Source organism: Labrus mixtus, chromosome 8 (assembly GCF_963584025.1).
Source record: "Labrus mixtus chromosome 8, fLabMix1.1, whole genome shotgun sequence".
NCBI classification, from domain to species: domain Eukaryota; kingdom Metazoa; phylum Chordata; class Actinopteri; order Labriformes; family Labridae; genus Labrus; species Labrus mixtus.
The window spans coordinates 19910104-19936913 of record NC_083619.1 but is presented as its reverse complement, the minus strand read 5'-3'; the positions used below and the strand labels follow the sequence as shown (position 1 = coordinate 19936913).

The 26810-nt window shown below is 40.9% G+C and overlaps 1 protein-coding gene across 1 annotated transcript in view; it reads right to left on the bottom strand.

Annotated features, from left to right (window-relative positions):
• The window catches only part of b4galt2 (UDP-Gal:betaGlcNAc beta 1,4- galactosyltransferase, polypeptide 2), a 143920-nt gene that overhangs the window by 115445 nt on the left and 1665 nt on the right, over nt 1-26810 (bottom strand). The window lies entirely within an intron of this gene.

The window sequence follows — 26810 nt, the reverse complement described above, 5'->3', positions numbered from 1 at the left end:
AACTGAGTCTTCGTCAGAACATAATCCAAAAAATGAACCGGTTTGAGGTTTTGACACTATTAAACAAAAACATTTTGGTGCTTGGAAAAAGTGTGTACTTTTTTTTTTCTCTGCACTTGTATCAGATCAGGTGCTCAGTATGGACCAGTATTCAAGTCTGGGATGGGACGATAGAAATCATATCATCAAAGTGTACCAAAATGTACCACCTGAAGAAGACCTCTGGTCGAAACGTTGTGATTGTGATGGAATTAAGCTTTTTGTGACAAATGCACAAGCTGGGCTATTAATGAGCATGTTGTTTTCTTCCTCAGTCTGCTGTTTTTGCACCGCCCTGCACCTATGTGATGTGCGAATAACTACGCCCTTTGTCTAAGAAATGATACCAGAACATTTCTAACATGTTTCCTCATATTCACAGAGTGAATGGAAGTTCACACACAGACGATGACAGAGATTTCACGCAAGAACTGACTTGAACATTTGCAGCAATATTTGGTTCAGAGTATTGCTCAATGACACTTCACAACGTGGACAGGATGAGCCAGAGATCCAACGGTCAACCCTGGCATTAATAGACACCTCAGTTAGTCTACTTCAACATAATAATACAGCAGCAGGACAGACCTAACTAAAACACTACACCATCCATGTTTGATGGAGGAACATGTCACACAAAATATGTGTCTCCATGTGTGTTTCATTTTTTTAGCAGATATTTATGGCACGATCCGTCCCTTACAGATAAGCTACTGAACTTACAGGCTTGCCAAAAAGAGAAAGTTAGAAGCTGCAGCTTTTGAACCATGATTGAAACACTTTCATATTGCCTCTTCTTCTAGTCTGCCGTGCCTGATTGCTGCAGAAACTGATTGTTCAGGGACGTTTCAGGGGAGTTTTTTCCCCCTGTGGCATGGACCCAATACATGTGAAAGTGTATGCATGTTAGCGTTTTTGTACAGCGCAATGCAGTGCCCGTGAGTGTATGTGCCAGAGCGAGACAGAGAGAGAAAGATAAAGGTATTCCACAGTTCAAAGCAATGACCTAAATACAGGTACCATGGTAATTTACTATACTGGATCTGCTCTCAATAGCCTGAAAAACAGGCACTCCAATACAACACATTTGGAGTCTTTCTCCTTTGGACCAACAGCGCTTTGGTTTTTTTAGAGTATTATGTAGAACCAGCATGTTCTCAAAAACACTTCATAGTACAGTGGTTTTCATTTGCAGCATTTTTATTTTAAGATCAGAGAAAAGCCTTACATAAAAGCTGCATTTAGGTGTGATGATGGATGTGTGCCTAGAAGAAAACCCGCTTTGCATGTAAAAACTATGGCTTAAAATAAAACAAAAACAAGATTTACAACAGTTTGTCAGGTCTGATTCTGACTTGCATAATGTGTGAATATAAACCTGCCAACGCCTCTGTCAAAAGCGGGAGATATAAAGCCCAATGAGAGACGTAGGATGAGGTGACAAATCGGCACTTAAGCTTCTGCTGCTGCCCACACTGCGAAACAATACAGACCTGACCATATGTGAAAAACCACTGAAAAAAAACAAACCATGACAACAGTGGGGGGAAATATGGTGCCTTTTAAATGGTTGCCAAGGCCATGAAATATAAATGTGGACTATCTGAAACAGACTTGATCCTTGTAGTGCTGACCTTTTCTTTCAGATTCAACATTAAGACTGAGCCGAGGAAGAACAACATCTTGAGTGGTTGTCAGCAAATACACAAAAGGAACATAAAGTCCCCTTCAGGTGTAAAGCCCTATAGTGACTGTAAGGATTCAGCCAGTAAGTAATTAAGTACAAACAAAAGTCAGTCAAAAACAGAAATCATAAGGAGAAGTAAACATCAATAAATCACAATCGCAGACTGTAAATATTGACGGACAAAGCCTGAGTGACATCACCCATCTTTCACAGCAGGAGGCTGGAGGCTCATTGGCAGCCGCCATGCTGGAAATTGTGTCTCAGCCTAACTTTCAGTCAATCTAACGACAGGCTGAGAGCTGAAGCTGAGGCGGGTTTTAAGCCTCTTGGCGAACCGTGACAACGAGCCCACCTGTCAACATGTCAGCTGCGCGTCTAGCGATGGATAACACATATCATTCATAACATCAAAACAAAACTAATCAGACCAATGCAGTTTTTTTGTACCAGGCTGTACATATTTCTGCTGTAAAAACTGGCTGCAAAAACCCTAACCCTTCTCTTCTCAATCTACTGCACTATGAACACAGTAAACAATTGAAAAAAGACACTGGCGCTCAGAAAAAAAAACGCTAGGTGGACACAGAGCCTTAATGAACATAAGCATGTTAATATACCAGATTGTAACCTTCCATCTGCAGTCCCTCGGCAGGTTTACATTTCTGTTTGACTGACGAGGAAATCAGTTGCGAGGAACATTTCTAACCTGAATGCCTTGATGGGCTAACATTTAATCTGTTATGAGGTAAATCACTTAAGTCTAATTGAAGCCTGACAATATCTTAACCCAGTGTCTCCCACACACTGAGGCAAACCGCATGGTCAGCATCAGCATCAGTGTGGGTATTAATATTGATGTTCAAGGGGACCTCAGCAGTGCTCAGGAAGTTAACTAGCACCTCTACCAATTTCCAGACTTGGTCTGCACCGGGACTTGAACTTGCGACCCTTCAGTTCCTGACCCAAGTCGCTACAGATTGAGCTACTGCCACTTAAACTGCATATACAAAAGTAAATGTGACCTATACCCAGCTTAACCTCCTTAAAATAAAGAAAATAGGATATAATAGGAGGAAATAATGCAGATAAAAAGTCAGCGCAGGGAAGTGCAAGAAAAAAAGTTCACATTTGGCCCTTTAAATAAAATTACCTCCTGACTGTTGAACTGAAGATGAAATTAACAAGCTCTGGCAATACAGCGCTAAGAGGTGAGATCTTCAAGTGTGTGTGTGTGTGTGTGGTAGGTGTTTATGTGTCTTCTTAAATCTCCTTCCTTCTTTGAATTAGATTAAAGTACTAAAAAGAGGAGAGTGTACCCAACAAACGCAGCTTTGAGCTCTCAAATAAATATGCAAACCAACACAAACACTCAAGAACTTTGTGCTAAAACAAACAGAAGGAGCGGTGAAAAAAAATACACAAGACACTGTCTGAAAATGACAGTTTTCACATTTTCTGTCAATTACTTCCATGCCAATCATCTCCTGTGTTTATTTCACACAGCTTGGTATGATAACTGTTTGCTTTGTGTGAAACTTCTTTCTCAGAACATATTTTTTAAGTTTCGGTTCCAAACAGAAGTTGAAATGTTTTTACTCAAGAATTAGATTTTCAAAAGAAAAGTGTAAAAGACAAATAAAAGTAACAATCACTCTATAAATTCTCTCATGGATCCTTTTAAAAGCGCCTCGTTTTTCTCCTCAGTGTTCTCCTCAGCGTTCTCCTCAGCGCGCACACACACTCACAAGTCAGCTGAATTTTAACAGGATCATTGGAAGAGACGGGCCTAACAGGGAGCCTGGAGGAAGCCAACAAATCCTCTAAATGTGCTTCGTTTAACAGATGCCCGGTGACTGTAACGTTTACTCATAAATACAGACTTAACTGATGAGCTTTGCCGGCTGTGGAGGAACTCTAAAGAGATCCATCTCTGCATTAATCGAGTCCTGCCGTGAGATAATCAATGACTTCTGATTTATCTATCCATTTGTTAAAACAAAAGAAAGTTTGAAATGCAATCTTTGTGTAAAATAATCCTGATCAAACTTAATTAGTGCCACAGATAAACAAACCATAATAAACATGGTTTGTCTGGATAATTATTTAAAGGTCACATATTATCCTACTTTTTAACAAGTTTAAATAAGTCTCAGAGCTCCACAAAACATGTCTGTGGAGTGTCTTGTAAAAATGCACTCTGATTCTGTATTTGATCATGTCTATAAACTCCTCTATTTCAGCCCTGCTCAGAACAGGCTGTTTCTGTGTCTGTATCTTTAAATGTAAGTGATCTGTGACCACGCCCCTCTTCTGAAGAGTCTGGGTGGCTTTGGCTTTCTCGCTCCATGCTCAATTGTTTACAAGGAGAAGGCAGACTTAGAGCGCAGAACTAACACCTAGCTGTGGGAGTGTCACTCACCTGAGGGAGGGGTTACTGCCCTTTGTGATGTCATGAAGGGAAAGTCTCCAAACGGCCTGTTTGAGCACACATTTTCTGATTAGGGACACATGTTAGTGTTCAAAAAACATGGTAAAGTGGATTTCATATAATATGTGACATTTAATGTGAATTCTTCAAGTGCGAATATCAACATTTTGCTCGTTGAAGATGCTCAAAAGAAGATTTTACAGTTTAAAGTGAAGAGGTTCAGGATGTTAGATGAATTAAATACTCAGTTTGTAGAATAAAGCTTTGGCTGTGGGAAGCTGTAACGCACAATCTTCATCATTTTCAAGACGAAACTGTTCTTCAAGAATACGACAAATTCATTCAAATGAAAAAAATTGTGAATTGTATCCTTGAAATCTCTCATGTCCCTCTTCCAGTGACACGACAGATCTGCTAAAGTTGGTATCAATCATTTAAAAAGGGACTAAACATGGATCCTCGCGTTTCAGGAGAATGTTCCTCATTGTATAACATTGTGGCCTCAACAGTGTACAAATACATTTTCTTAGCTTGAAGAAAAAAGGTCAGATCTCACTCAAGTTTCCGCTGTCATCCGAGGCTTTAGAAAGCTATTTCTGTTTCGCACGCTTTAAGCTTCATCAGTTCTAATCAACTCAAATGCCAGGCTGACCGGACCTGCTGCCTCGTGCACCAACCAGCCTGCTCTGCGCCGGATGCTGCAAATTTTAAAACGAAAACAACAACCCCCGGCTGTCAAGCATGTTAGAGGCTAATTTGAGATTAAACAATGTTGCACATGTCTGACACAACTGTCAGGCAACAGCGGCTGATCATCCACAGGGAACATGAAGGCTTTAAAAAAAAAAAAAAACGAAGAAAAGAGAGAGAGAGAGAGAGAAAAAAAAAGCATGAATCACAGCAGGAGGGAAACCGCATTTTGCCAGCAGGGGGACAGAAGGCATAAGAGGTTTAGGAGACAGTTGGGATGCAATCTCTCAAGCTAGCTACTTTCTGACAGCTGACAGGGGATTGTAAGATGGTGACACAACTGTGTGTCGCCAAGCTGTGTTTGTATGCACAGCAATGGTATCTAAATGGAAGGAGATTAAACGCTTGACGTTGACACATTTCCGATCACAGATTTGAGCGCCACTGAAGGCCACATGAAACTCACTTTCCTCCTGATTTTAATCTGTGACATCCCTGGTTGGTTCCGTGGCCTCTAATTCACTCTGACACATCCATACTAAGTACTATCAGATGATGTCATCGTGATGAAATGCAGCAGCCAGTGCAGATCTCCTTTCCAAACCTGGAGCAATGAAGGGCGGAGGCAGTTTTCATTTCCCCCGTTAGGAAATCAGGTGCGATAAGATGACATGAGAGCATATGTTGCTTCACTTGCGGAGCTGCTTTATTGATTCATTCATTACAACCCGGAGCCTTATCAGGTGACAACTACAGAAGCAGAGAAAAATTATAGAAACTGATTATGTGATCATTTGTGTCTCTGTTATTTGTTTGATGAAGTATTTGTACTTGTCGCCCCATTTAAAAAAAAAAAAAACGTTGTTTTTTCTTTTTACATCTTCGTCCTCTTTGTTGACATTTGTGTCATTTTAGTCATTATAGTCAAGTGACGGCTTCTTTCTCTCTGGATGGGCAGCTCAAAACGCCGCTATAGTGTCTTCACATTTGGATCATTTCACCGCTACTTGATTGATCATCAGCAGACAATCGAAAAGACAGCGGGTAGTGGACATCTGCAGGGACATTGGTCCATATTTCCAGCACAAGAACATTAGATAACCCATTAGCTACGACACTCTAGCCAACGCAACCAATAGCAAGCCATTCACATCTTCTGAATGCTATCATCTAATGTTTCATGCTGTAACTTTTGCTAGAAAAGTAGCTACAAACTAATGATAAAAATGTGTCATTCTCCATGAGTTTATGCGTTTTTTAATCTGCAACACGACATTACTCTTTTGGCAATAAAGCATTGGAGCATTCTGTAGTGAGTGTGGGGCTAAATGGCCGCCATGTGAATAATGAATATGTAAAAAGGCAGAGAAATATGGAGTATATTTTCCAAAGAAAGTACTGGACAACATTTTGACAAGGGTTACCAACACTGTTGGTTAGTTGATGTATTCCAGTCTGGAACAAAGTGGTTGATCAACACATTGGCATTTCAATCCAGAGGGCCGTGCTGCTAGCATGGATTAAGCCATGCCATGCGCTGTATATGGTGCATTTGTTCACTTTAGGCCACAGTCAAAAGCCAGAATGTACAGCTGAGGAGATGATTTAGTGGAAGATGACAGTCTACAGACTCAGGCGACATGAAGAAACATCAGTAATGAGGGAGATAAAGGCGGCTAGCAGTGATGATAAACAGCAGGAGTGCCACTCGCCAGGACGCCAGCAGCTAAAAGAAACCACATCACTGAGTTTTATTGCAGACTTTTTATGCTTGTGTCATATTTTGTCGCCCATGTGTGACAACAGGGGGGCATGAATCTTTCTTTGTGGAACAATATGATGGCGAGAGAGTTTGAACTGTCGCAAGTCTCTGGAAGCAGAAAATGGCTAAATCTGGTGCTTCTGTAAATATTTAAGCGGAGTAAAACATGCGGCTCCTCTACCTTTCACATGCGTTAGGAAAAGACGAGACAGTGCTGCTCGTTCCTGCTGTAATTTAAAAAGTGCCAGAGTTAAGTGCCCAAATGGGAACTAATTAAAGTAAATGGGGAAAAAGCAAAACATGTCAAGTTTTATAATCAACAGACAGAACTTTTCTATAAAAACCTGCATCCTACTGTGACACAAGAGATTGTTCAGTGGATTTATTTCCCAGAGACTGTGCATGAGTATGTGTGTGCATGAGTGTGTGTGTGTGTGTGTGTGTGTGTGTGTGTGTGTGTCTGGGGAGAAAAAGAAGCCTGTGTCTCACTAACGGCCTACATGACTCCTCACAGGTAATTGAAGCCAAATTGAGGAGATGTAATTGGAACTGAGCGTCTGTCTAAAGCCTACGCACACACACGCACGCACGCACACACACACACACACACACACACGCACACACACACACACACACACACGCACACACACACACACACACACACGCACGCACGCACACACACGCGCACACACACACACACACACACACACGCACACACACACACACACACACACGCACGCACGCACACACACGCGCACACACATGCAGTGGGACAGGTGAGGGGTTAACAGTCTCAGGTGTGTCTCTGTGGGCTTCGAATTTTTACTGGAAAGTGAACAGCTCCAAAACAGCTCTCTAAATGAAGGTGAACTGAAAGCAGGGTGCAAGTTTGTGTGTGTGTGTGTGTGGGTGTGTGTTTGTGTGTGTGTGGGTGGGTGTGTGTGTGCGCGCGTGTGTGCATATGTAAATATGACACATGCCAACAATGCGCATGTTAGTTTGGTATTTGTCTAGGAGTATGTGAGTGTTTTTGTGCCTCCGGACAACAACATACAGTACATCAGGCTGCTGCAGGATGATGTGTGTGTGTGTTTGTGTGTTTGTGTGTTAGTGTGTGTTTGCGTGACTGACAGCACGGTCAATGAGCCTCTCTCTCTAGAGAAGCAGTGACTGTACTCTTATATAAAGAGCCGCTGTGAGGAGGCAGTGCAGTAAAGGCACTTGTGAAGTCCTCTCTCTCTGACGATGATTACAGCTGATGATGGAATAACCACCAGGGAACAATAATACAGCAGTTTTATTGTTATAATCTTAAGATTTACATTATAACACAATGCCCTTTAAGTCACTTTCTAGCAATGATGAAAGCGTTTGATTTAAAAGTGAAGAGCCGAGTGTTGGTGGCGACGGTCCCAGTTAAAATCCCCACCACATACACCAGTGGACTGGTAAGGCCACCAGAGAAGGTAAGTGGGGTGAACACAACAACCTCTCTCTTCAGCTCATTTCTGTGTGTGCAGCCACGGGCATCCCAATACCCGAGTGGCTATGGGTGCACATCACATTGGCGTAATTGAGCTGAGCGGGGAGCCAAATAATTCTATTCCAACTGGTGAGGTGTAGAACTCGCCAAATATAAGTGAAGAAATAAAATAGGAAAAAAAAAAACCCTTTGCATTTCTTCACTGTCTTTGTTATTGTTATGATAAAATATTTATGGTGGCTGAGGTGCAAAACACACCTGAAATTACAGCTACATCACCACAGGGGCGGCCAAAGACAACAAAAACTCAGGTTTTCATTTGTGTTCATTCAAACTAACTACTGTTTCGCCTTAGGTGGTATGAGAATGATTTATTGATTTTTTATTTATTTTGGGGCTGTTATGCATTTATTGGATACACTGGATAAAGTAAATCAGTGAGAGAGCAGTCCGACATGTGGGAAAGGAGCCGTAAATTGGACTAGAATACGGGCCATCTGTCTGGAGGACTATAGCTGTTTTTAAAAATATGCATCTTGGTGTCCATAACTAGAGCCCGACCGATTAATCGGCCAGCAATACCGGACGATATTTGCTCATCCAGTGACTATCGGTATCTGCTAATTTTATCGCAGATATACTCCTATATATCTAGATTTATTTACCTATCAAATAGCATTTCATTTGAGTTGTATTGTATTACACTAGCGGTACTCTTTGTGGCTGTCACCAGCAGAATGCGCTGTATGGATAAAAACAAGCATCACCACTCTCCTGAGCGTCAAGCAGGGATGCAGGTACATGTTGAAAAGATATATAATGGAGACAAGATTGTCACTCAATTGGAAAGTAACTGCACAAGTGTCTGATCCACATTTGAGCGGCCAAGCAATAAATGTGTATATCTATCTATCTATCTCTACGTGTGTCATAGATGTGAGAACGATATCGACCAATACATCGGTATCAGACTTTTTCTCTTCCTAATACCGACATCGGCCCCAAACATTTCATATCGGTCGGGCCCTACACATAACCCAAAAAGTATTCACGTCACAGTGATGTGAGTAAAATAAAGGCTGCAACCTTTGACTAAGTTAAAATGATAAATGGGTAATTAAAAGATTACATTTTCTGTTGACAGGCTAATCTACTTAAGTGAAAAAGAGGTGCAGGTATGCTCGTGTTTGATGTTTTGGTTTGATGCTCTTAGTTGTGGTTGTGTAATGATAAAGTGCCGGTGGTGAAAGTGTCTGGTGTTTCTTTAATGGATGATCATTTCATGGACGCCACGTGAACCGTTACATGTCCTCCTTTAGGCTCTCAGGCGGCGGCAGCAGCAGCACGCAGACTGGAAGCAGGTTTGATGAATCACAATCTGATGTGCTTCAGCTAATCACGCTCACCGCGCGCAGCCTGTGTTCACGGTAATTTAGCATCCTGGGGAGTCACAGCTATATACTTGCAAAGATACACTCAAACATAAAAAGACTGCAAAAAAAGAACTTGATAAGTGGCGGTATCGAGCAGAAAGTGGTGTTTATCGGCGGTGTAAGTCACTGCAGAGCAAGAAATGTTGCTGCATTTTAATCATTTATGTCTGTGTGGGATCTCATTCTTTCTAAATATCTAGTAAATAAATATATACATGAGAGGCTATTAATAAAAAAAAGCTATGCAAGCCCCCCCCCCAAAATATCATCCTTTAATAAAAAGGGCTGCATCACTTTAAATGACTAATAAAATGTGTCATTAACTTTATGTAGCTCACTGTTTGTCGGCTTTATCATCACTACACAGCCATTTATTATCAATCTGAACCATCGCCTCCTTACTGCCACTGTGTAATTTGTTTTTATGCTGAAAACAACACATCAATTCAGACTGCACACCCTGCTATAGTGGAAGTGAAAGCTAAAAGTGCTCTGACTATCATCATACACAAATCAAACGTTTCCTCTCCAAGTTCCTCTTCCTCTTTTTTCCTCCAAGAACTCAAAATATGTTGAACCTCACCACATGCGACTGATTTCAGTCATCTTTATGTACTGTGTGGAAAAAAAAGCCGATATGCAATCTGGTAAAGAAGGTCAGTAATGGTGCAGAAACAACTTTGCAGAATGGTATCAGTTCATCCCTACTCCATGACCTTTTCCTAAAGAGCCCCTCACAGCTTCACAAAAACAGTGTACATCTTAACCGTTTCTAAATTTAAAATACCTGGGGATAAAACAAAAAAAAAAAGCATCCAAAACAATGACTCTATTAAACTAATAAAAGTGAACATTTGGACCACTGGCGGACTCAGAATGTTTGAGGGGCAGGGGCCAAAATAATAAAAAGGGAACCTGATCTATGGGGTGGGGCACCAGCGCACAAAAAGTGCTTGTTACCACCCTTTGTCCACTGGAAGAGCACCCTGGAGGACACTTCATTTTTTTTTTTTTAATCTACTACATCCGAGAGGGCTCTTTCACAGCTTTTTTTTACCCGAACATTAGGTCACGAGGAGGGACGATTACCCGCCCTGCACCCTCATTCATCTTGCACTTTACATTCTTTATTTTGTGACAAAAATAAATGATTTGAATGATGGCATGACGGCATTGCACAACGTGATTAGAGCTGATAGTAAGAATGCTCAGAAATCTTTTTAGTCCCTTTTGTGTATAACCTGGACATGGTCTTCAAAATCCATTTTAAGTCTCAGTTTGGACAAATGACAACATCTTATGAGAAAGAGCAAACATTTAAAACCATAAATGGAAAGATAAAATATCTACATCTATCTGATATATTATTTTATATTCACTGAGTCAGATAGTAATTAGTCAACAAATTCCAATAACTGGATGTAAATCTGCTGGGATTAACAAATCTATTTGCTGAGATTATCCAACACATTTTCAGAGTAACAACCTATATGAATATTAAATGATACCAACTAGTCTTAATCCAGCGTCTTCCGCCTTCTCTCCCACTTTTATGAACCCAAGTAAACCCGTCAACTGTCTGTTCGCCTCCTGCGCCGCCTTTGACTCATACAACAACTTTGGCCGCTGCCCAGCTAATTTGCCAGACGTCCGTTGACCTGTTCAGTAAATCTCAGACGTTCAAAGTGTTCGGGGGGGCTGACACATCAAACAACGGCCTCTCTGTCCAAATATTTGCAAGGCCCCACTAAATAAATCATTTTTCATCCTTTTTCTCTCGCCTGGGCGTCGTGTGAGTCACCTAATAGCCTGAACAGAGGTGTGAGCACGTGTATTAGCCTCCTGATGAATCATGGCATCAGAAGAGGTTAGGTAAAACATGAATATATTCAAAATTGAGAGAAAGTGACAGAAACTTTTTAACTAGAAAACAATAGAAAGGAAGATCAAGAGTGCAGCAGAATTATTTGTCTATCGCTGTCTTTACTTTTTCATTAAAAAAAAAACTGTGTGTGTGTGTGTGTGTGTGTGTGTGTGTGTGTCCCCTCCTGGCCTTCTAAATGGACCTATTCTTCCCACAGAGGATGTGGCTCGAGCACAGACTCCCCGCTGCTCCTTTTAGAATACTAAACTCTCCTTCAATCCAACCTCTTCTTCATTTTTTTTGCCTTCTTCTTCCCACGGCCACCACTCCCCTCTCTCCTCCTCTATCTTTAATCTGTTCATCATCCACTCATCTCTCCAACCAGCCCTCCTCCACCTGTCTTTTCACGTCCCCATTTTAATTTCTTTGCTCCCAGTTCTAATTTTTCCCCATCTCCACCTCCTCCATCTCCCATTCCCCTGTGGTGAATTATTAACCTGAGAGGTCTTTACTCTTCCTTACACCTTAACATGAGAGATGGAGTGCCCAATGTTACGATATGCTCGCTGGTCTCATGTATCAAGCCCAGTTGTCTTGAAGAATCAGCACATGGACACAAATCTGTAGCTGTGATGATCTCTGCAGCACAGACACATATCACAGCTACTCTACAGAGATTTTGTTTTTATATGTTGAGATTGATTTTTGCTACAGCACCTATGTCCCACTTTGCCGTTTTCCTGACAAAAGCAAGCACAACAAAAACACCAGCTGAGATATTTCAGGCTGGACTTAAGTGATAGACATGCCAAACCATCAGCTAACCATCCCTTAGGCCACCACAGCTTCTTTTACCTGATTGTAACACTTTGTAAATAAATACTTGACGATGACCATGTCTGGATTCTTTCAAAGCAAGAAGAAGTTGCCAACTTGCCAAAAAAGAATGATGTAATGAAGGCCGGGGAGAAATGAATGGCGCTTCAGTGCAGTGGTTAGGGTTAGTTGACGTAGGGTTGTAGTAACACAGTGAAACACCACATGACCGAAATAGAGTTAGGACAGGATGAGGTGACATTTCTATTCATTTGTGATTTCTTTAGTAGATCCTTTTTCCCCCTGATGCAGCAGCAAGTGTTCATCCGATCGATTCATACACCAAATATATCTAAACCCCTCATTTGTAGTCGGCTGGTGCACAAAAACTAGTCATAATCCTTTTAACTAATCCACATCAAATCTCTCACAATGCTAATCCTTCAGGCATGATGGTCCACGGCAGCCGCTCATCTGTGAACACTTCTAACAGTGCTCCAGCATGCATCATTTAATTGTCATGGTAAATTGTTGTATTGCTGTGCCTGGCCATGGCTTAACTATTCATGTGCTGAGGGGTTCACACTTATTCTTAATGGGGTGGGATGTGGTGGCTTTGTGCATTATGTACAAGACAAGCATGCTGTGACTGAGGATGGAGAAAAAACTGCAACAAGCTAAATAAAAGAAGCCTGTTACTGTTTACTTAACACATGAAATATAGGGGATAATTGTTACATGATGCAGCAAGGAGAGGTGGTATAGAAGGCATGGTTAGCGTATATGATTAAACAAGCACACCTAAACAATGTACCCAAAAGCAACAAAAATAATCTTTAGTCAGTGTCCAAGATAACCTTCTTACCAACCTGCTACATTTATGAATGAAGTCTGGTTACCTTTAGGCAATTAACGTACTGAGTTAGGGAAAAAATTATCATAGTCATGACACATGTTCATCATTGTTCAAAGATATATTGAATATATATGTCAACGCAAACCTTGGACATGGGTTGTTCTTTGCTTTTTCTTTTGTCCACAGGCTAAATAAATAGTGAATGATTACATTTAAGCATCCAGATTAAAACAATCGTAGGCGACAGTTCCACTGAATAAAGGAGTGACTTTAAAAAGGTCTCTGCAAGAAACGCCACAGTCATGTTTCGGTGACCGTTGAGACTTACTTAAAACTTGCTAAAAAAAAGGAGTTCAATATGTGACCTTTAAGATGTTGGTGTAGCCTGTATGTTCATGTTGTTTTGAAAAATGAAAAATTGTGAATCATATGGAATAACAACCAACCAACTAACCAATTTTATGAAGCAATAAAAACAAATGACAAAGCCTGCCTCACTTGCAGCTCCTTTACTTTATGTCATATTAGGGTCCTCTAATCAAAGTTCTCATCTCTTTAACATGATGATGTACTTTCCTGTGCGTCTTAAGTTTATATGATGTTATAGACCTTTAGATGGAGATATAGATCGATGCCGCCCAGGCTTATGTAAGCAGTGCACTGCAGATGTTCGCATTGGGCCGATATTTTCTGCAGGTAACCCACCCGGACATTCCTCGGTTGTTACTCTGGGAGCTTTACGTTGCACAGCTGCTGCGTAATACAGCAGCAGTCCTCTGCACGGCTAATGAATATATGCAAAGCATTGTGAATGAACGTCAGTTCTAAGGCGAGTCCCTCGTGAAAACAGTGAGATCCTCACAGGCTGGTGAGCATGACAAAACACCAGCACACTCAGAGCATTCATCCTCTGTCTAAACTACAGTAACGGCCTTACAGCACCGAGGGATCAGCTGCGTGGCATGATGGGATTGATCTGAGCACAAGTTCAGACTTTTGAAGGCGTTCCTTCTTCCCTCCTGGTGCTCGGGCAGTGAGACCGCTCTAAAGAGCATGCAAATCAAACCAGGTTAGCATTAGTGCCTATATAAAACTATACATACACGTGTGTGTGTGTGTGTGTGTGTGTGTGTGTGTGTGTGTGTGTGTGTGTGTGTGTGCGTGTGCGTGTGCGCGCCTTTTGCAGAGGCATATATAAGAGTTGTATGCATATTACAGTATGAGTAGTAATGTGTCATACAGCGCCTCTGGCAACCCGATGCGATTGGGTGTAGAGGGGTGAGTACTTTACATTTCCATGTCAAAGCGCTCTAACAAACCTCTGACATTAAAAAGGATAAGCAGCATAATTTAACATGACAGAGAGTCCACAGCCGTACTGGCAGCTCTTTGAGGATTTACTTTGTGTACTACACAAAACTGCTTTGACATTAAATTAAACATCCTGATGGAAAGTGAGCAGGATGTTGACTATCTTTACTGTGTTTGCACACCAAACACAACGGACAGTTAATGCAGGGGGAGGCCGTTAGTTGGGCTTATAAAATAATTTGGCTGACGATGTAAAAAGAAATAAAGTCATTCCATGGCTGCAGTGTATCTGCAGGTGAGGCAGAGATGCTTTCTTTTTTTTAATTCAGGGGCAGATCCAGACTTTTTTAACAGGGATGGCCCGACCAAGGTGCTGACTTCTGCAGAAGGATGTGTGCATGCAAACACTTGTTCTAAACATTTATTTAACCCTTTCTTTCTCCACTAGTTGTATCTACTTTAACTATTAACATCCAAGTTTCCCAAGGATGTAACAATTCTGCATTGTATAACTTCAAAAAGTAACACAACACAGTGGCAACACTTAAATCTGCTGAGCTTGATTCTTTCTGCTGGCGGCTCATTATTACAGTATGTTGTGTTGGTGACCTTTTTAGTCTTGAGCACTGTCGACACTTTGTCTGTCACGTCTTGTCCCGTCAGAGGCAGACTCACTCACTGTAAAACAAATCTATTCTATGTACAAATAAAGTCACCTATACCTAACCTTCTTCATTCTCCCAAGTCAGTTAATGAATGGACAAAAGGAAATGAGCTTCACTAATAAAAGAAAGCATCCTAGCAGCTAATGCAACAAAGCCCCTACAGATGATTATACAGTAAGCCCTGCCCCTGACAAGGCAGTCAGCCAATCACAGTTAAGGATTCTGGGGTTCAGATGTGGCCAAACAGAATTCAAGGGAGGCCATGCCACCCCTCTGGACATGCCCCTTTTTTTTTCAAATGTCCAGTAGGGGGAAACTCTACTGTGGCAAAAAGAAGTAATTATGACAATTTTGTGCAAATCACCACAACTTTAAAACTTTAAGAACTTTACCTCCCGTCTCTTTAGCACCTTAACGTTGATGGTCACTTCATTCCTGGGTGGTTTTGAGCAAAATCCCATCGCCACCTTTTGTTTTATTCTGCATTTGTTTTTGTCAACTAGTGTACAGTTCATGTTGTCGTTTGTCCTGTGAGGTTCTGTGCACATTTGTATACGTGTGCACCATCAACCTGCCTGGGGGACTTCAGATGGAAATTGGCCTATGGCTTTAATCTGGCATATTTTATATTTTTTTTAGTTCATTAATGTGCACTGTCCCTATTTTAAATACATGAATCAAATAACGTTTTAAGTCTACTTCAAAACACAAGATTAGTAAGATAAACAGGCCATAAATAAAGGTAAAGGTTTGTTGTCGTTGCTAGCTGTGCTTTCGTTGGTGCTTCAGAAATTCTAACATTTTGGATCACACAAAATAAAAATAATATCACTGAAGCGATAAAAACAAGTGCTCACAGGACAAATCCTTTCACAGCTGAATAGTTTATTACCTTCAGTATCTCCTTCAGTATTGTGTGTCTTTCTACATTACTTTTTGATTCATTTTTTGCTTGCTTGAAGCGATATTCTCATCCCTCATTATTGTCCCAATGACTAAAGTCAGGAACACCCAGCTCCAACATAAACGTAAAAAGCTCTTAAACTAAACATGACGGCTAAAAGGTCAGTTATAATTAATCTTCTTTATCAGAGGGTAGCTGCTGCAATATTTTAAAGAATACAGTGTTTATCTGTTAGACTGACACTCACTGGCTGGTGTAGTGTCAGAATATTTCTACAAGTTTCAGTGGAGAAGAGAAACATGTGGGCCGATATCGCTATAAGGATGAGAGAAAAGATGATACAGATAAATCGGCTGATATCTTTCTCTGATACCTGTTTGATCTTGAGAGATAGATGTATAGATATTAACATATATTGCGTTGATCCCTTGTGGATCACTTTACAGTAAAACGGAGAAAAGATGGGAACTGTCCATATACGTGCATCACCGCTTGATGCACATAATGAGAGACAGTACCGACTGAATTGCTGGAAGCAACCAGTTACATTATTTCAGGGCAAATCTTTTAAGTCATGTTGAATTACCCAGAGTTCCCATTAGGGACCGATAGTCAGTGCAATGTTCAAATCAACAGCTCCTTACCAACTCAGAAAACAGGAAGGAGCCCAGAAGTTAGGGTCGGCAGAGAGCCAGCTGAACCTCTCTGACCGCCGTTCCACCGATAATCCTCACAGTTCTTCTCATAAAGTCAAACTGTGCACAACAACTAGTGCTAAATCATACTGTGTTTAATACTGCCACCATTCTTCTCTTCATCAGATGACCCTCCTCCATTAACACGCCGAACAATCATTCCCCTGACGACATCATTAAAATAACTTTTATGTCATCCATTGTTAGCTGAACAGAAACACACAGATTCTCTTTGACAAAGCCACAAATGTACACGTGCTTTGAAGGCAGCTAACAATAAGTCAGACAAATAAAGATAATAAATCATCACTAAAAGAGAACCAAATCTTCCTCGCAACAAATACAAATACTTAGTGAGCTAAAAGGAAGACAAGCCTTTTCAATCTAAAACAATCTTGTTTGTATTATTATTATTTTTATGTTCAACACGTACCAGCATACAAATCTGCATCTTTTTGTTTCAGGGCTGCCCTGAGGTGCAGAGACTCAACATTCTGAAAGCATATCAACAGGACGGGAATGAAAGCAACATTTCTGAGAAAAATAAAATAAAACATGAAACACAAACGAAGACATTCAAACAAACAAATTAACAAACAAACAAAAAAAAAACTTCTTAAAAAATGAAGACACAAAACAAAAGCTCTGATTGGAAACCTCAGATTGATGTACAGGAAGTAGATCATACAGAGAGTTCAAATGAGTGTCCTCATTAAGGCCGTGTCTTTGAAGCCACTGACTTAATCCCACCTGCCCTCCCTCGGGGAGTTATTATAAAAGAGCACATTTTGTCTTCCTTTTTTTAATTTAGTGTTGCTTGTTTGTCCAATTCTCTACAAACCATCAGACCATCTGTGTCACTACCTTTTGCCTAATCTTATTGTGAGACAGGGTTCTACTTTTTCTTTGTTTTTTCAACAACAAGGGCTCTAAACCGTCTCGTCCCACATCTACCTTTTCAAATTAAGAGCATCACAAACAAAAACACAACGAAAGGCACTACAAGGGGAAACTGCTCCAGGTTTGACATTAGAATTCTTACATTTATTTAGGAAATTAAAAAAAAGTACACAATATGTATCTATTTCTATTCTGGAGGAGGTACTGCATGAATGAATTGAAAAGAGTTTCAGACAGTGTTACCTTCACTGCACACCGGGTACTCTGTATGGAAATGTCAACCCCATTTCATATTCGGCAGCAGTGTTTCCATCATTTCTATTTGTTTTGTGAAATGCTCTTATCTGTTTTGTTTTTTTTGCATTTGTTTCTTCCAAATGTTGTCGTGTTTTACATCCGAGGGTCCACAGTAGTCGTTCCTGTTTCCACAAAATCCTCTATTTTCTTATTGTCAGTATCTGTCGGTGTGTGTGAGCGAAAAAAAACACAAATCCAAGCTCGAGGAGAGGAAATGAAACTAAAGTAGGTGAGAAAGAAATGAGTGAGATAGCCAGAGAGAGTGAGCTGTGTGTGTGTGTGTGTGTGTGCGCGTGCGTGTGTGTGTGTGTTCTGCCAGCTGACAGCAGTGTGGAGGCAGTGTGTTTGGTCATTTATCATTTGGAGAGCCCGCTTGTTAGAGCACACACACACGTCTTTAAAGTCACTGTGAAGCGTGAGAGCTGCGATGAGATGAGAAGGGGCGTTTTATTACTGCGCCGAGACAACAAACACACGCAGTGTACAGAATAATGTGTGACAGACAAACACGCTACCAACACACAGAAAATATATACACACAACCACAAGTATGCAGAAACAGATGTAAACACATCCGCGTGTGTGCAGACACACCAAACACTGTGCTGTATGTTTAGGACTGAATGCACACTGAAAAACAGAAGAAACACGTGGATGTGTAGGAGCAGCTGATACACTGTCATTATGAAGATACACTTGTTTTTGTATCAGCTACGGCTCATTCTGAGCACTACAATGGATTTGGAAGCAGAGCAGCTAAGATGGTTTAAAAAAAAAAAACAGTTTTCTACATTAAATGTTTTTTTCCCCCACATTAACAATTTTCATTTATAATAGTGTTAGGACACTTTAAAAATATATATTTTTCTTAATACTAGTTTTACCTCTCGTGTATGCAGGAATTATTGCACAAAAATGTAATACTATCTACAAACTACTACAGGAAGTCCCCTCAGTGGTTTCCAACCTTTTTTCTACTTGATGGTTTAGGTTAAAATTAGCTATGATTGTTTTAACGTTAGAGGAGATTTGAGAAAAAGCTGAATATAATAAAACTTTGTAAGATTTTTCCAAACCTTTTACCAGTCATCCAACATAAAGCACAACATCAAATAACAATTTAAAAAAAAAAAGGATTAAAACAAACAGTGGAGTCTCTTGTCAAGTATATTTTTGACAATCCATCACCCTCTCCTCTGCTCCAGTCTTAACCTGTACAGCCACTAGAGGACTTTGTCATGAGGATTGAAAAATATATTGCTATTCAGGCACTTTCTAAAAAAAAAAAAAAAAAAACTGAAGCTACTGCACTGTGGATATTTCATTCTTCTTGGGAGGACAGTCTAGCGGCACACACAGGACATGATGTGCGGCCAATGCATTGGACACAGCCTCCTCCACACACTCAGACACCAGCTCCGTTGTCTATGCCGACACACACTCTTGAGCTCAGACTATAACCAACTCCTAAACGAGCCCTGAAGGTGTCCATTCTAGCCTCGTATCGCATTTCCTGAAAGCACAGCGTGTTTGTGGAGGTCTAATTCGGACTCCTGACGGACACATGGAGAGGCTGCTGGGACAGATGATACAGTAGAACTGTTAAATAACACAGCCACCCGGGCGGGGAAAGTGAGACGGTCAAGGACATGTTGTCTCACCTTTTTCAGTGCAGAAACCTCGGCTCCTTTTTCACTGACAGCAAAGACGCCTGTTTTCATTCAGTTATTAAAAGAATAAAAGGCAAGAACCAAAATATCCACACAGTTTCATGAAAAGACAAGATAATTGGCCACAAAGAAAAATGGAAATTATGCCTCCAGACGTGGATGGAAACTTACACACACAGCAGAACTCTCCCTCTTAAAGGATGGGAACGCTAAGGAGAGGGAGCAAGGCCATTTTAATGAAGTTATGGCAGCCATTATGATGTCAGGAGCCCTTTGCCTTGGCGGTCGCGACTGCGTCGGCTTCCTCGCTGTGTGGGCGTGTACAGCAATGTGTTTGTGAAGGGAATTACCTTGTTTACTGGCTTGATTGAAAACAGTGGAGGGGAAAAAAACCTGCTCTCTTTTGCTTTCTCACCTGGCTGTTTCTTGCCAATAAACAGGAAACACACGTGAGGAAACACGGGCACAAGGCAGGAAGGTTTGGCTACTTTACTCGGGGTCAATATTTGGCTGATTGTCTTTCTTATTTTCATATCTGCATTATATCAGTGAGTGAGTGACGTTGTTGGCATTACTTGATCCAGAGAATGATTATATTTGAACAAAGCTCTTGGAGGAATTGATAATATTATTTTATATCAGTAGAGATGATGAATGAGCAGAAGGTCACTAGATCAGTAAAGGAATATATAATAATGGCGTATGCTGTATGTTTATATGTTTAACTCGTGTGCACATACCTCGGCAACATAAAATGTTCTTGTGTTGTTGTGCATGTGAGTATATGTGTATGTAGACTACAGTATGGAAATGGTTAAAAATGCATACCTGTTATAGGAACTGCATATTGTTTGTCCTTTTATCTGATCGTTACAGATGACACACACACACACACACACACACACACACACACACACACACACACACACACACACACACACACACACACACACACACACACACACACACACACACACACACACACACACACACACACACACACACACACACACACACACACACACACACACACACACACACACACACACACACACACACACACACACACACACACACACACACACACCGTTAGCAGTGAGCTTTGATGTAAGATGCCAACCAACCATCTGGGTTTCAGTGTCGAGCTAATTTGAATCCAGATGTGGACAGGAGTTAAACCACTACCTGAGGTCAGTGGATGACATGCTCTGCTTCCTGATCCACGGCCTTCTGTGACAGGAGATTGATCTCTTCTGCGAGAAAGACTGACTGTCCGTAGCTCAATTCACACCGTTGTGAATTCTCCACTTCTTCCTGCTTTAACATGAAGAGTTATCGTGGACTCAGGTCAGTTTATTTTATCCCCTTATATGAGCTGGAGTCTTAAATCACGCTGCTCGTAATCAATTCTGTCTTGACAGCCCCTTTGTGACACCAGAGAAGAGAAATATTAAATAAAGGTGCAATACAATGTTACGTAACTTGTGTCATCCACACAGTGCTTGTAATACACAATGAGTATCAGCGCATCAGCGTTCATAACTAACTGCTTGTTGCCGTCCTGTATCCTGATCTCTTTCAAAATAACGATTCAATGGGGCGCCGTCCGGAAGGTTAATTCAAAACTGCGGTCATTCATCCGCACACCATTACATTTTCAGACTCACCTGTCAGAGTTACCTTCTTCTGAATTTTAGATGAAAACTCTTTTTTTAAAAATCAATCACCGACTTGTTTTAATTGCCCATCTGTAATTACATATGGTGGCTTCAAAGCAAACAATCCGTTGTCTATCGTCAAGCTGTTTTTTTTTTACTTTTGGTTCAATCAGATTTGAAGTATTTCAAGTTTTTAAAGTCTAATAAAAATATAACCTGTGTGCCTTGAACTCCACTGACAGATCTAACGCAGAACATTCTTCTAAACAAACACAGCGCTGCTTTTAAACCCCTTTATTAAAAACTTTTTAAAAAAGGAGAAAGGTCATAAAACATGCTGTGCCACAAATTCACCGTTCACCGAGTTTTGGGAAGGTGAAGGTTCTGAGGAGGGGGGGCCGGCCTCCCCGAATATCACCCGGCTCGAAAAGAGGCATTAACAGGTTTTTTTTTTTTTTTCTTACATTTGGCCCGGAGGGAGGCTGAAATGTTAAAATGGTACAAGCTCTCCTGATGCTTTTTCCTCCTCAGGGCGACACACGTGTAAAGTTCACGGCTACGAGAGATTTGTCGTTCCTTTCACGTTGCTCTCCGGCTATGAATAAAACACGACGACAACGCTGTGGAAAAGTGAGAAATGTACAAATGCATGTGCTCTCAGATAGGATGGAAGGTGTGCATGTTGTCTAAGAATGTTCACATGTTTTACTTGACAAATAAATTCTATTCTCGCTGTAGTTTAAATGATGTCTTAGTTATTCAACCCTGCTGTTTCCTCGTGCCCTCAAACTGCTCCAGGAATTGTTTGTTTGCATTCACAACTCACAGTCACATTTTAGGTATCTGACAAGAAGATACATTTTTTTTTAAATAAAATGTTTACAGACCTCCTGCCCTCATTAAAGCTTCAGTCACGGATTAAACCACATCAGAACTGTTCAATATAGCAATACTATTCTTGAATGAAGTCTTAAAGCAGCTTTCTAGACAGCTTAGAGGACATCTGTGTAGCACCTAGCAGTAATTAAACAGTAACTGTGGGGAAATAGTTAAGTAACAGCATGTAAATACAGAAGAGAGAGCATGAAATGCAGACTTTGTAGATTTTTACCTTGAATATTTGCACATAATTATTTGTTATTATTTAGACATAATAATATCCCTGCTCTTTTTTTTTTTTGCATTGAGCTCAGGTGCATCCTGCTCAGTGTCTAGCATCCCTAGTTTAGTAAGAAGACAGTTCATTCTTACTAATCACATTTGATTGGGAAAACCCCTGTAGAGCATCCAATTAAAACAAGGCCTGGAAAATAGCTTTCAACCTCCCAGTGAGGTGTGTGTGTGTGTGTGTGTGTGTGTGTGTTTGCTCAAGTGTATTTTTGTAGTGTGTGTGTAGGAAGCAGTGATTAATAGCATGAATACATAATAAGGTTCAGGCTTGAGAAGAATTCAAACACACACACACACATGTGGATGTCTGAGAATTCATGGCTACAAGCAGAAAATTGCTTATTAGAAAATCACAAATGAGAAGTGAACATATTAAAGCTCTCATCCCCGATCAGCGTGGAAGACATGCTACACCTGCTTTTAATTTGTGTCTGATCCCACATCAGTTTTCAAACACGAGCGGAGTCACTGAATGAAGAACACAAAGAAAGTTCAACCAAATAAGTGAAATGAAAGTGATGAATGGCATCATGAAAACCAAAAGAAGGTGTAATGTATCTGCAGCTATAGCTCCAGAAGTTCATGTTTACATGCGTCAAGAAATAGAAAGAAGTCAGGAATGATTTGTTAATGCATCAAAAACTGAAATTCTGAAAAGATGATTGGATGATGCAACAATTAGACCAGTGCTTCCCAAAGTGTTGGCCATGGCCCCCTGTTGGGTCATATGGGTACTGCAGGTGGGCCGTGAAAGAACCTCCACCAATCACAACAATAAAATAAATATCACAATAAATGATGATTTACCATGACTCAACCATTTATGTGATTAGTAAGTCATGTACATAATATCAGATGATATTTTACTATCTGTTAAACGCACCGTATGTAAAATCTGCCGCCAGGGGGCTCTCAATCAAAACAATAACAAAAGATGATGTTGAGGCTAGTGGGGAATCATGGGGGTTCTCTCTGCTACTCCCTCCCTTCCCTCTTGTGTTTGGGACAGGCTGTATTAGACTTAGTAAATTAGCCTTTTGTAGGTTTGTGTTTGTTGTGTTGTACTGGTTATATGATTATATGTTTAATTGTACTGTGAGTATGAACGTCATGGATGTGTTTTTATGTGATCTAACTCATGAAATCGTGTCAATGAAGGAAGAGGAGCTCCTTAACACAGAGGCTAATGGGGATCTTAATAAACAAACAAACAGGAATAAAAGTAATCCATAAACACGGAAGCAAACGGAACATTTTGTTTCCTCCTATCTGACAATAACTGTTTTTTTAAAGGGTAAAAATGTCTTTGGGCAAAACTTCTCAATGCCAAGGTTATCTTTTTGATGAACGGCCTATTTACATATCCAACATGCCGGCTCGCACACACACACACACACACGCACACGCACACGCACACACACACGCAGCAGCCAGGATATAAACTGTGGATGCTGGCCGCTCATACAAGCTGCACCTGTCAGCTGGTGTTCTGGGACAGCCAAGGGCTTGTTTGTATGTCTCTCTCTCTCTCTTCTCTCTCTCTCTCTTTTTCTGTCAATGTGTGTGTGTCTACCTCTATCCAAGGTCTTTCCCCCTTTTTTTCCCCCTCACAACCCCTCACCTCTCCATCTGCTGCGCCGTCCCTCGCTCCATCCCGCCTCTCTGTCCGTCTCACTTCATACCAACCATCACAATACCATCCTATTAGAGCTCTCTCTCTATCGCTCTCTCTCTATCGCTCTCTCTCTCTCTCTTTTATGCACCTGCGAATGAAAAACAGACTCGCTCAGTCTTTCTCCGCCTTCCTGCTCATTACAGCCTCCAGGCAGCCACTCCATCACGGAGAAAAGGCAGAGATAAGCTACAAGAGTACACCTGTGCCCGGTATGAATGCCAAATCCAGATTCAGTGACAGCCCAATTCCAGGCCAAATAATGGAATCAGCGAGCCTCGGCTTCAGACAAATCAGGCTGACAGCTTTATCTACCCCTCGCCGTTTCAGAGCACGTTACAGACCTCATTATCAAACGGGGAAAGCAATCAGTTAAAAAACGTAATAATAAAAGAGAGAAGAAAATGTTGACAGTGCCAGAGCAGCGCCGGCGAGGGATTAAGTTTACAAAGCTCATTTACAGATGGAACAGGTGGAGGAAAATAAGAAACATATTTCCATTTCATCAACAAAGTGCTGCAGAGTGTTAGCTGACAAAGGGACATAAATCGGATATTATATCAACGACAGCGTTTATATACTGAATACGAGGGAGAACAACTCCTTTATTTAATGAACTCAAGACAGAAAGAAAGAAAGAAAGAAAGTGGACGGAACATTTGTTTGCCATTACTCTTTAAGCATCAGCGCATCTACGTCGAGGGAACTCTGTTTTTAGAGAGCCGGAGCTGTGCCTGATCAAACATGAGGCATCCTCTTACAGTTGATTACTGCATGGACAATTTAAGAACGAAACTACAGAAAAGGGGCAAAGTGCACGCTTCCTGGGGATCCAGCAGGCTATGAAGATACCGTGCATGAACCCAAAAGTCTCTGGTTGCATCCAGCTAAAAAGACATTTGCTTCATGTCTTTCCCAAACTCCTCTCTCATCTCACTTCCTGTCATCTCTTGACTGTCGGCTGTCGGATTATGACATCTGATGCAACACAGTAGTTTGGTAGCTCGGGGTGAGGCCGGCTAACTTAAAACTCTGGGGAACGAGTTCACTGGGGGGGGGGGGTAGGCAAAGTTTTTACTTTTTTATGAACTTAAAGGGATGGTTGATGTTTGGGAACATCTTGTCCAGAATAAGATAGGAACATCGATATCAAAAAATATAAAAATATTACAAGTTGTGCTCTTCATCTTAATCTAACTGGCTCCTCATCCTATAGCCTTATATTTAACACACACAGATAATGTAAGGGATTCACTCATCTAATTCTGGGCTAAAGGGCAAATACTTTACTACTGCAGGTTTGTTTGGCCTCACTGGCATCAGGATCAGATAGATTCATGATCCTGGATTATTAACAGGCTAACATCCTTTCTGAGCACTATTGTTTTGTGTGTGTGCGTGTGTGTGTGTGTGTGTGTGTGTGTGTGTGTGTGTGTGTGTGTGTGTGTTTTCACTATGTCATTATAGATTCAGTTAACCCCTGCTTAGTGTGACTCAATCAACCGCTGATTTGATGGGTTGAAGGAAACAAGTGTGTCGTTTGTGTGTGTGTGTGTGATTCTGTACTTAAGTGTGTGTGTATAACGGTCCTAAACATGTGAAGTATTGTTATGCAGCTTTTCCATAAAATGTAAGACCAAATGTGAACACGTCACCAACATGGTGTTTCTGTGTGTTTTTGTGTGTGTACGGCCACTGCACGTTAATTAGAGCACGTATGCAGATGAAGGAAAATAATATGTCATATGTATGTAAAGTGAGAATGTATGGATGTAGTTATGAAAACACTAAAAGGAATGGGAATTAAGTCCATCTAGGCGCTTCATTTCGAGCTAAATGTCGCCGTAATCAACCACATTTTACTATTTTTTTCTTCACTTCATTTTTTTTGGAGCAAAGTAAGGGCTCCTGCAGGTAATACAGATTACAACTAATTCTAAAAAAAACACTACATGACTTAACTTTGAAGGCAAAACAAGTAGCCATGAGTCACTTCAACTTCAGAATGTAACACAGACCTCAGAAACATCTACAGTTCAGAGATAAGCTCCCTCCCTGCTCCATTTTGGTGGTCCAGCTTCTGTGTTTGTTTAAGAGGTGACTGAACTAAAGACAGTAATGGAATTAAAGCCCGTGGTCTGTACCTGTTCAGTCGAGTGTGTTTCTGCAGACTTGTGCTTACGTGTCTGACTGCATGAATCTCTGCTAATAGCTCCTCCGCGAGTCTATAAGGTTGAAACACCACAGTGTAAATCGTTGAGGTTAAATCTATTTTATGTTGCAGGCCGACCTGGAAAAAAAACAAAAAACTAAATGATGGCTACATTTGCTCTCCCACTAATTGGAGTAAGACTGGAGATGCATCTATTTACAGAATATAAAATAGGAACCTCCAGTTAGCGGCTCAGATCAAGGTCTCACCTACTCATTACACTAATCGATGACACGCAAATCCTCCGTTATCAGGTGTACAGTACATTCCAATCAGAACAACAAATACAACAAGCAAAGTGGGTAAACAATTAAGCAAATAGGGCGTCGGCGAAGGGGATTAAGGCACGATAGAAAGGGATTGAAATAGAAGAGTAACTTGTGGAGATCAAAAATGACTTTTAAAAGCTTGAATGAGCTTTGAATCAGCACAGATTAGAGGCATGATCGCTGCCGTGTTTTTTTTTTGTTTTTATTTTTATGAAAGAAGAGCCGAAACATATTTCAATGGGAAAACCAATCCAATGCATCACAACTCATTTAAGCAGAGTCTGATATTCACTTTCCCTAATCAATGACGGTAAAAAAGAAAGAGCAGA